At 53.3% G+C, this 9,961-nt stretch overlaps 1 long non-coding RNA gene across 1 annotated transcript in view; it reads left to right on the top strand.

Annotated features, from left to right (window-relative positions):
• The first annotated feature begins 863 nt into the window (after nucleotides 1-863).
• The window catches only part of LOC130543282 (uncharacterized), a 116,157-nt gene continuing 107,059 nt past the window's right edge, over nucleotides 864-9,961 (top strand). The window contains exon 1 of the long non-coding RNA XR_008958514.1: nucleotides 864-2,568. This is a non-coding gene — a long non-coding RNA (uncharacterized LOC130543282). The remainder of the gene's footprint in view (nucleotides 2,569-9,961) is intronic.

Below are 9,961 nucleotides of genomic sequence, written 5' to 3'. Positions count from 1 at the left end.
CCGGAGAAGCCGTTGTGCCCGTCAGGGATGGTCTGTGTCTTGCCTGTGCGATAGGGATTTTTCCAGCGGACTTCTTGCGGAAGTCCACAGGCATAGGTGGGATACCATCTAAGAAATTGGGGGAGTGGTGTCCCACGTAGGGAATACCTGCCACCACATTTTCTTCCTTTCTCACCTTCTCTGAGTCTGTAGCTCCTCCGATGCCACCCACAGTCCCTATTGTGTTGTGTGTGTATCTGTGCACATGTGTGGGCCCCAATACTCGTATTGTGCAGGCCCAGAAGATGAGAGTCCCACCTAGGGGTGGATGGGAAATAGCTTTCCCAGGTCTTAGGCTTTCTAATTTCCAAGGCAAACCCTGCAGAAGGCATTGGAGCCTTGGCTTAGAGGGGCTGAGCCCACCCTTACCCCTAGACGCTGCCAGTCGTGTGTCACGAGCCATCCCTCCTTTCCTCTGGGTGTCCTGCGGGCAGGGGTGCCGTCAGTGGGTTGCCCTGGCCTGGGCTCCTCCTCAGACGGGTACGTGCTGGGATGCCTCCTGCCTGGGATGTCGATGCTTCTTCTCATCACCCCCATACCATGTGCAGGTCTACAGCCAGTTCCAAAGCACAACCTCTTCCCGAGCTCCCAGTGAGTAGCTAGGTTCAGCCACGGCCCCACCGTTAAGGACACTCGGAGAGCTGGGTTCAGGCCTGGTTCTGCCTTCTTACCAGTCTGTGATTCTGGGCAAGGCACGGACCCTGCTGGGGTCTTCCCCTTGTTGCAGAGGCTGTCTCTTACGTAACTGATTTTCTTTTATTTGAAAGATTTTCTGTGTTGGTTTGAGAGACAGAGTGTGGGGGGTGGGGAGGATAGAGGGAGAGGGGAGACAGAATCTCAAGCCGACTCTGTGCTGAGTGTGATGCGCAACGCTGGTCTTGATCCCAAGACCCTGAGTTCGTGACCTGAGTCCAGATCACGAGTCGGAGGCGTAAGCAACTGAGCCACCCAGGCGCCCTGGCAAAAGAACACTTTCGATATATTTCCAGGCAATGCAGGGAAGTGACTAGTGCAAGGGGGAAGACAAACATGAGGGACTCTGCATTTCCCTAACTTACTGCCTAAAGAGATTTCATTTCTAGTCTACGGGTCAGGAATGTAGAACACAGGCGAAGCTCAGCCATTTCCATGAGTTGGAGACAGCAAGGTGGAAGTTTGGAGAAGTCAATATGGCTGTGGTTTACAGTACAGAATACTGAGGAGAGCTGCACAGAGAAAGAGGACCTCAGAAAGCCATCTAGGATCACTTTTGAGTTGTCATAGAATTCCGCAGTAGGGCACATGTGTGAGGAACGTAGGTGGTGTGGGGAAAATAATAGCGCAGGGGAAGCAGAGAGGAAAATGTCACTAGCCTTCACACACAATCAGGAAAAGTCTGTGCTACCGGCAGCAGGCAGAGTGGAAAACCTCGTAATTCGTGGGACATTGCAAAGAGAGCTCAGAATACCAACAGAACAGTAGCAAAATACATTGAAGACTACTGTGATACCACCTAACAAACCTTTGGAAAGCTAGTCTGGAAGGATAAAATAGTTTTCCAGGAACCTCCCCATCAGAACAATCCTCAAGGGTATGTGTAGAAATATAAGCCATAGTTAATATCTAACAATTAAAATTCACGATAGCTGCCTTCCAACAAAAGATTACCAGGATGCAAAGAAGGAGAAAAGTTCACCTCGTACTGAGGAGAAAGATTAAACAATAGAAACCTACCCAGAAATGAAAAAGACGATGGAAGTATTGCACATGGACATTCAAACCACTGTTAGAAAGAGGTTTTATATACGTAAGAATGTACACAAAGGATGAAGTGAAACAGAGATATAGAAAATATGAAAACAAGGAAAACCCAACTTCTGGAGCTGAACCGTAGCACGTCTAAGATGAAAAATGTAGTAGATGGCCTTTCTTTCACGTTAGACACTAAATAGCAAAAAGAGAGAGAGAGAGACAGAGACAGAGAGAGAGAGAACGTGAATGTATGATCATTGCAGTTGTCCAGAATAAAGCAGAGAAAAGGAAGGGTGCAAACCACGCCCTGCACACAAACACTAGAGTATGTGTGAGCTTTGTAGCAATTTCACGTGGCCTGGTAGATAAGAAATTGGCTGAGGTACAGAAAAAAACTGTTTGAAGAAGTAATGTCTGATTATTATCTGAATTGTATGAACCCTCTCCACCCAGAGATTCAAGAATGCAGGAATCCAGCCAACAAAACCCCCAAACATAAAGATCATGAAAAAAACCCTCCTTATCAACCTACATCCCAATAAAATTGCTTCAGACCAATGATAAAGAAAAAATCTAAAAAAGCAGATGGAGATGAGTCCATTGCGTTACCTGTCACGTCCCTAATTCTGTAGATGGTCTCTGTTTCTTTCTGGTCTGTGGTACTCTTGGAGTGTCTCTTCACTTACAGGATCCCCCTTCCTATTTCTTGCAGGGTGGTTTCGCGGCCAAATCCTTTGAGTCCCTTTCTGTCCTGGAAGCTCTTTATCTCTGCTCCTATTCGGAATGCCTCCTTGCTGGGTAAAGTATTCTTGGCTGCATGTTTTTCTCATTTAGTACCCTGACTCGATCACGCCAGCCCTTTCTGGTGTGCCAGGTCTCCGTGGATAGGTATGTGGCTAGAAGACCCTCTTGTCTCAAGCTGCTTTCAGGATTTTCTCTTTGTGTCTGAAATTGCAAACGTCACTGTATATGTTAGGGTGTTCCTCTATTCCTGTGGATTTGGGGAAGAGTCCTCTCTACCTCTTGGACTTGAATGCCCGTTTCCCTCCCAGATTGGGGAAGTTCTCAGCTACGATCTACACAGACAGATCTTCTGTCCCTCTGTGTCTTCTCCCTCGGGGCCAGAAGTAATTCCAATATTGTTTCCTTTTGTGGCATCACTGATTTTTCGATTCCCCCACCCATGGTCCATTCGTTGGCTTTCTCTCTTTTCCTCGGCTTCCTTCCTTTCCGTCAGCTTGTCTTTGGTGTCCCTGACTCTGTCTTCTGCCTCATTGACCCTGGCCGTTAGAGTGTCCACATGCAATGTAGACTGCATCTCAGTTAGAGCCTTTGGAATTTGGGCCTGATTCGATTTCATTTCTGCACTCTGAGAGTCTCTCGTGTCATTTAGACTTTTTTCAAGCCCAGCTAGCAACTCTGTAATTGTCATCCTGAGTTCCAGCTCTGACATCTTACTTAAAACCGTATGCATTAGATCAGTGGCCGAGAGGGTTACCTCTGGCTCTTTCTTTTGCCGTGAATCCCTCCCTCTAGTCACTTTTCCCAGAGAAGAATGGATGGGGGAGAGAGAGATTAGGATCTCACAGGGTGGACAAAACAGGGTGAGCCACTTGGTCCCGAGTGTCTGTTGGTCTGTGTGTTGGAAGTCACTAAATCCCAAAATGGTAAAGAAAGCCAAACTCATATATACACAGAAATCAAATTGAATATAGCGACAGGAATCCAAGAATGAAGAATATGTGTATCAAATGTCAATGTAAAAAATGAAAGTTAAGAAAAGATTGAAAAATGAAGAGTTGCTAAAAGAAAAAGAAAAAGTAGTTGGAAAGGGAAAAAAGACAGAAAAAAAAAAAAAACAACGAAATGGAAAATGTTGAATGGAGAGAGAAATGAATGATGAGAAAAAGCCTCGAGCTCTAGGTGCTATTTTCCCCTAGCGCTGGAGTTTGGCCGTCCTCTTTGGTCTGTAAACTTGCTGTTCACTTGTTGTTTCACCTCGTTTTCGGGGGGCAGGGGCCTAGTGCCCTGTTTCGCAGGTGTTTTTGCCTGGACGGGGATGCACTGCCCCTTGCCAGGGGGCCCGGTGGGGCTCAGGGTCAGCGGGTTGCTCTGTGTGCCTTGCGTTCCCAGAGGGCTTTCCCCGCCTCTTGAGAGGGTGAGAATAAAAACGGCCGCCCGCATCTGTAGGCGCGGAGGTGTGATGCTGTTGTGCGCCAAGTTGTGTAGACGTCTGCGGTGCTCCCCACACCAAAGCTCCTTGGGGGAAGGCGGAGGGTCACAGCATTCCTGTCCTTTGCAGGGCTCCCAGACGGAGAGCTTCTGATCAAGTGGACTCCCCGTCAAGTGACTTCGTGCGAGGAGAGGGATCTCTCCCTTCTCCTCACTTGGGTCTCGAGCAGGAAGCGTAGGCACTGCTCTCACAACAACTGAACCGGAGGGTTATCGGGAATTGGGGCTGGCAGGGGCAGGGGGTCACTGCTGGAGGAGCCTGAGGGGTGTGGAGGGGCTATGCCCAGTGCCAAAGCCGCCGGTTGAGGCTCTGTCCATCCTGCAGCTTCCATGAGCACCCAGTGTGCTTTGGAAATGAGGAGGTCGTGGAATATAGGTGAGGTTCAGTGGGGTGGAACCCGGAGCCGACGACCAGGAGAGAATTCTTGAGACGTCTTTGGTGCAAAACTGGTGGTTTCTGACAGGACCCGTGGCAGATAGAGCTGCTGCCCCGGCTTGTGAGGGGTGGCTGATGATAAGACTATGGGGTTGGGGGAAGGGAAGGGAAAAGGGAGGTTGAGATAATACTTGCATATGTTAAAGAAGACTCCCAAGGTACAGAGGCCTTGCCATTGTCTAGGGAAGGTGGTTTTGCCCTCTAGCAAGGCATGGACATTAAGACGGTTGGGAACTTCCTGGAGGCTGCAGATTAGAAGGACATTTCATTGTATCTACTTTCCCTTCAGGAAGCTAAGTAATTGATAGAAAGGCTTGGTTCTTGTAAAGTGCTAAGACGTTGGGAAACTGAGGGAGACTTAAGTCTTGCAGGATTGTGGTGTCTATAGGTGAACTATTTCTTTGCCCTTTAGGGCAGCCGGGAGTGCCTGAGGAATGTCACGTCCACCCCATGGTGGGGGGTGGGTGTGGGGTGTCAGTTCCGGCTTTGTCCTCCTCAGCTAGCCTTCTCTTGCCTCCTCAGTAAAGGTCCCTCCTGTTCACAGAGGTTCAAGCAGTTCTCGCTGTTGCCACCTAGTGGACATATGGATGAACACATTCAGGTCATGTCTGTGACTCCCTGAGCTGAGCGGCCCTGAGAGGTTGGTTCCTTCCTGCGAGGAGAGGGCCCAAAAAGGATGGACCCGGAGCAAGCAGACAAGTGTGGCCCGGCCGACGCCCCTCTGCTGGCCTGGAAGCAGGACCCGGTTGCTCTACTTAGAAGCTGAGTTCTAGAGCAAGAGGGGCTGGAGTGGCTGGGGTGTGTCCCGGGACGGGGTCTGGATGAGGGGTGTTCCAGGACGGGGGGTGGGGGTGGGGTGGGGGGGCAGGGCTGCTTGTGGAGGGAGGATCCATGAGGGCGGTAGGGACAGGCTCTCCCGTGCTCCACGGGTCCCGCCCAGGTAGCCTGGTGGCCTCAGTGCTGGCTTGTCTTCCTCGTGATTTCAGGGTTCATCTCTAGTCTCCGGGGACCCTCCTTTCCCGAGCAAGGCTCCACGGAAAGAAAGAGAGTATAGCTAGAGGACCCTGCAGCCAATACTCCCAACAATGGGACTAGCGTGTGTTCCAGAAATTGTGCTTTTAGGAGACAGCCCTAAAGCAGAAGAGATTTACGGCACATTGTACTCTTCACTTTAAGGAGGAGACTCAAAGAATTGGAGAGGTCTCAGTTGTTGGGCAGGTGGTGCTGCTGAGTAAATGATGTGTAGCCCCTGAAAATGCAGAAGGGGACAGGAGAGGAGTAGCAGTGCCTGTCCACTGTGGGGACCTCAGGCCGAACAAGAGCCCAGCTGTGGAACCCTCCCTGCCCCACCCTGTCCCCCACACAGGCAAACCCCCTCCCCCGCTCTCACTCACCCATACACTCCGAGGGAAAGGACTGGAAGAGGGACGCCATGTGTTATGGGCTATCATGGTAGAAGGTAGAAGGAATGTGTCTTCCTTTCTTCATATTTACATCACTCTTTTGCTACCAAAACGTAATCTGGCTGAAACCTTAGAGAACTTTTAAATTACCTGATATGTTTGTAATAAAGAGGAAGATTTAATATGCAGTCTTAATATTTTTATAACATGCACATTAGAATCATTGAAACCTGGCCTATCCAGGAAAATGAAAGATTTTGAAGGTGTCTCCTGGACCCAGAGATTTCTGGCTCCTGGGTCACACTTACAAAAGGGAAGCCTATCCCAGATCATGAAAACATTTCATTTTGGGGCTTCACATGCGCAGTATTGTATCAGCAATATTCCTTTGTAGTGAAAAGGGTTTTTTTTTTTGTTTGTTTGTTTCTGTTTTTGTTTTTCTGTGTTTGTTTGTTTTTTAAGAGAAAAAAAGCTGAAAAAAAAAATGAATCACTCATAGGTTACGTAGCTAGATACAAAAAGGCCACACTGCCTGATCCCACACACATGAAAACCCAGAAGAAGTAACTCACAGAGGCGGAGATGAGAGGGGAGCCGTGGCTACAGGGACTGGGCTGAGGGAATGAGCAGTATCTGACGAGTGGCACGGGAGTGTCTGGGAGGGAAATATTGTAGAAGGACAGGTTGTGAAACACTGTGTACCTAATGACACCTGGAGGTACAGTTTAAAAGGATCAGAGTAAAATTCCATGAAAACTCAATTTATCCTTTATTTATAGACCAGGATGTATTAAGCTATGAAATAGGTGCATGAACAACGCAAAAATTAGAAACACTGGAATGACAGGGGAGGGGAAGCCGTCCTTTGGGGATTCAGCGAGCAGGAACTGCTGCTCCGGGGCCGGGGCCGAGGCCGTATGCTCCACTGAGAGAGTTGGTAGGCGGCGCCCTTCGGCAAGCCCGATAACTGATGCTGTAGCCTGCTTGGACTCCGGGGCTGCCAAAGGTGCAGGTGGCTCTTGGAGCTGCTGACAGGGAGTCAGAGCTCTGTGTATATCCTCCGCTGGCTCTGAGAAGGCAAGTGACATCAGGGGCCCTTCAGGGACCTCCATAGTTAGTGCCGCAGCGTGCGCGGGCACCGGGGCTGCCAAAGGTGCAGGTGGGTCTTCAAGCTCCTGACAGGGAGTCAGAGCGCTGAGTATATCCTGCCGTGGCTCTGAAATGGGAGCTGTCATCACGCGCTCTTCAGGGACCTCCATGGCTGGTGCCGGAGCCTGCTCAGGCTCCCGCGCTGTCAAAGGTGCAGGTGACACTTCTTGCACCTGAGAGAGGGTCAGCGCCCTGAGTATATCCTCTGTTGGCTCTGATATGGGACGTGGCCTAAGGGGCTCCTCAGGGACCTCCGTAGCTGGTGCTGCAGGCTGCTCGGGTTCCGGTGCTGCCAAGGGCGGAGGTGGCTCTTGGAGCTCCTGACAGGGAGTCAGAGCAGTGAGTATGTCCTGCGCCGGCTCTGACAGGGCAGGTGGCATCAGGGGCCCTTCAGGGGCCTCCAGAGCTAGTGCTGCAGCGTGCGCGGGCGCCGGGGCTGCAAAAGGTGCAGGTGACTCTTCTAGCTCCCGACAGAGAGTCCGAGTTGTGAGTATAGCCTCCGCTGGCTCTGACATGTCACGTGGCCAAAGGGGCTCTTCAGGGACCTGCATAGGTAGGACTGGAGCCAGCTCGGGCTCCGGGGCTGCCAAGGGCGCAGGTGGCTCTTGGAGCTTCTGACAGGGAGTCAGAGCTGTTTGTATCTCCTGCGCCGTCTTCGACAGGGCAGGTGGCATCAGGGGCCTTTCAGGGACCTCCATAGCTGGAGCTGGAGCCTGCTCGGGCTCTGGGGCTGCCATAGATGCCAGTGGCTCTTGCAGCTCATGACCGTTCGTCAGAGCTGTGAGTGTATCCTCCGCTTCCTCTGACATGGCAAGTGGCATCGGGGGCCCTTCAGGAACCTCCATAGTTGGTGCTGCAGCGTGCGTGGGCGCCGGGGCTGCGAAAAGTGCCGGTCGGTCTTCAAGCTCCTGACAGGGAGTCAGAGCTGGGAGTATATCATCTGTGGGCTGTGACATGAGACGTGGCCCAAGGGGCTCTTCAGGGACCTCCGAAGCTGGTGCTGCAGGCTGCTCGGGCTCCGGCGCTGCCAAGGGCGGAGGTGGCTCTTGGAGCTCCTGACAGGGAGTCAGAGCAGTGAGCATGTCCTGCGCCGGCTCCGACAGGGCAGGTGGCATCAGGGGCCCTTCAGGGACCTCCATAGTTAGTGTTGCAGCATGCGCGGGTGCTCGGGCTGCGAAAGGTGCAGGTGGGTCTTCAAGATCCTGACATGCTGTCAGAGCTTTGAGTATATCCTGCCGTGGCCCTGAAATGGGAGCTGTCATCACGCGCTCTTCAGCGACCTCCATGGCTGGTGCCGGAGCCTGCTCAGGCTCCCGCACTGTCAAAGGTGCAGGTGACTCTTCTTGCACCTGAGAGAGGGTCAGAGCCCTGAGTATATCCTCTGTTGGCTCTGATATGGGACGTGGCCCAAGGGGCTCTTCAGGGACTTCCGTAGCTGGCGCTGCACGCTGCTCGGGTTCCGGTGCTGCCAAGGGCGGAGGTGGCCCTTGGAGCTCCTGACAGGGACTCAGAGCAGTGAGTATGTCCTGCGCCGGCTCCGACAGGGCAGGTGGCATCAGGGGCCCTTCAGGGACCTCCATAGTTGGTGCTGCAGCGTGTGTGGGCGCCGGGGCTGCGAAAAGTGCAGGCCGGTCTTCAAGCTCTTCACAGGGAGTCAGAGCTGTGAGTGTATCATCTGTTGGCTGTGACGTGAGACGTGGCCTACGGGGCTCTTCAGGGACCTCCGAATCTGGTGCTGCAGGCTTCTCGGGCTCCGGCGCAGCCAAGGCCGGAGGTGGCTCTTGGAGCTGCTGACAGGGGGTCAGAGTGCTGTGTACATCCTCCGGTGGCTCAGACATGGCAAGTGGCATCAGGGGCCCTTCAGGGACCTCCGTAGCTAGTGCTGCAGCGTGCGCGGATGCTGGGGCTGCGAAAAGTACAGGGCGGTCCTCAAGCTCCTGACAGGGAGTCAGAGCTGGGAGTATATCCTCTGTTGGCTGTGACATGGGACGCGGCCTAAGGGGCTCTTCAGGGACCTCCGAAGGTGGTGCTGCAGGCTGCTCGGGCTCCGGCGCTGCCAAGGCCGGACGTGGCTCCTGGAGCTCCTGAGAGGGAGTCAGAGCAGTGAGTATGTCCTGCGCCGTCTCCGACAGGGCAGGTGGCATCAGGGTCCCCTCAGGGACCTCCATAGGTAGTGCTGGAGCCTGCTCGGGCTCCAGGCTTTCCAAAGGTGCAGGTGACTCTTGTAGCTCCCGACAGAGAGTCAGAGCTGGGAGTATATCCTGCCGTGGCTCTGAAATGGCAGGTGTCATCACGGGCTCTTCAGGGACCTCCATGGCTGGTGCCGGAGCCTGCTCAGATTCCCGCACTGTCAAAGGTGCAGGTGACCTTTCTAGCACCTGACAGAGAGTCAGAGCTGTGAGTATATCCTCCGCTGGGTCTGACATGTCACGTGGCCTGAGGGGCTCTTGAGGGACCTCCATAGCTAGGACTGCAGCCTCCTCGGGCTCCGGGGCTGCCAAGGGCGCAGGTGGCTCTTGGAGCTTCTGACAGGGAGTCAGAGCTGTGAGTATGTCCTGCGCCGGCTCTGACAGGGCAGGTGGCATCAGGGGCCCTTCAGGGACCTCCATAGCTGGAGCAGGAGCCTGCTCGGGCTCTGGGGCTGCCATAGATGCCAGTGGCTCTTGCAGCTCATGACCGTTCGTCAGAGCTGTGACTGTATCCTCCGCTTCCTCTGACATGGCAAGTGGCATAAGGGACCCTTCAGGGACCTCCAGAGCTAGTGCTGCAGCGTGCGTGGGCGCTGGGGCTGCGAAAGGTGCAGGTGGGTCTTCAAGCTCCTGATAGGGAGTCAGAGCTGAGAGTATATCCTCTGTTGGCTGTGACATGGGACGCGGCCTAAGGGGCTCTTCAGGGACCTCCGAAGGTGGTGCTGCAGGCTGCTCGGGCTCCGGCGCTGCCAAGGCCGGACGTGGCTCCTGGAGCTCCTGAG

This window comes from Ursus arctos, unplaced genomic scaffold, assembly GCF_023065955.2.
Source record: "Ursus arctos isolate Adak ecotype North America unplaced genomic scaffold, UrsArc2.0 scaffold_92, whole genome shotgun sequence".
Classification (NCBI taxonomy): domain Eukaryota; kingdom Metazoa; phylum Chordata; class Mammalia; order Carnivora; family Ursidae; genus Ursus; species Ursus arctos.
Note: the sequence above shows the minus strand (reverse complement) of the source record. Positions and strands in the feature narration are given on the sequence as shown.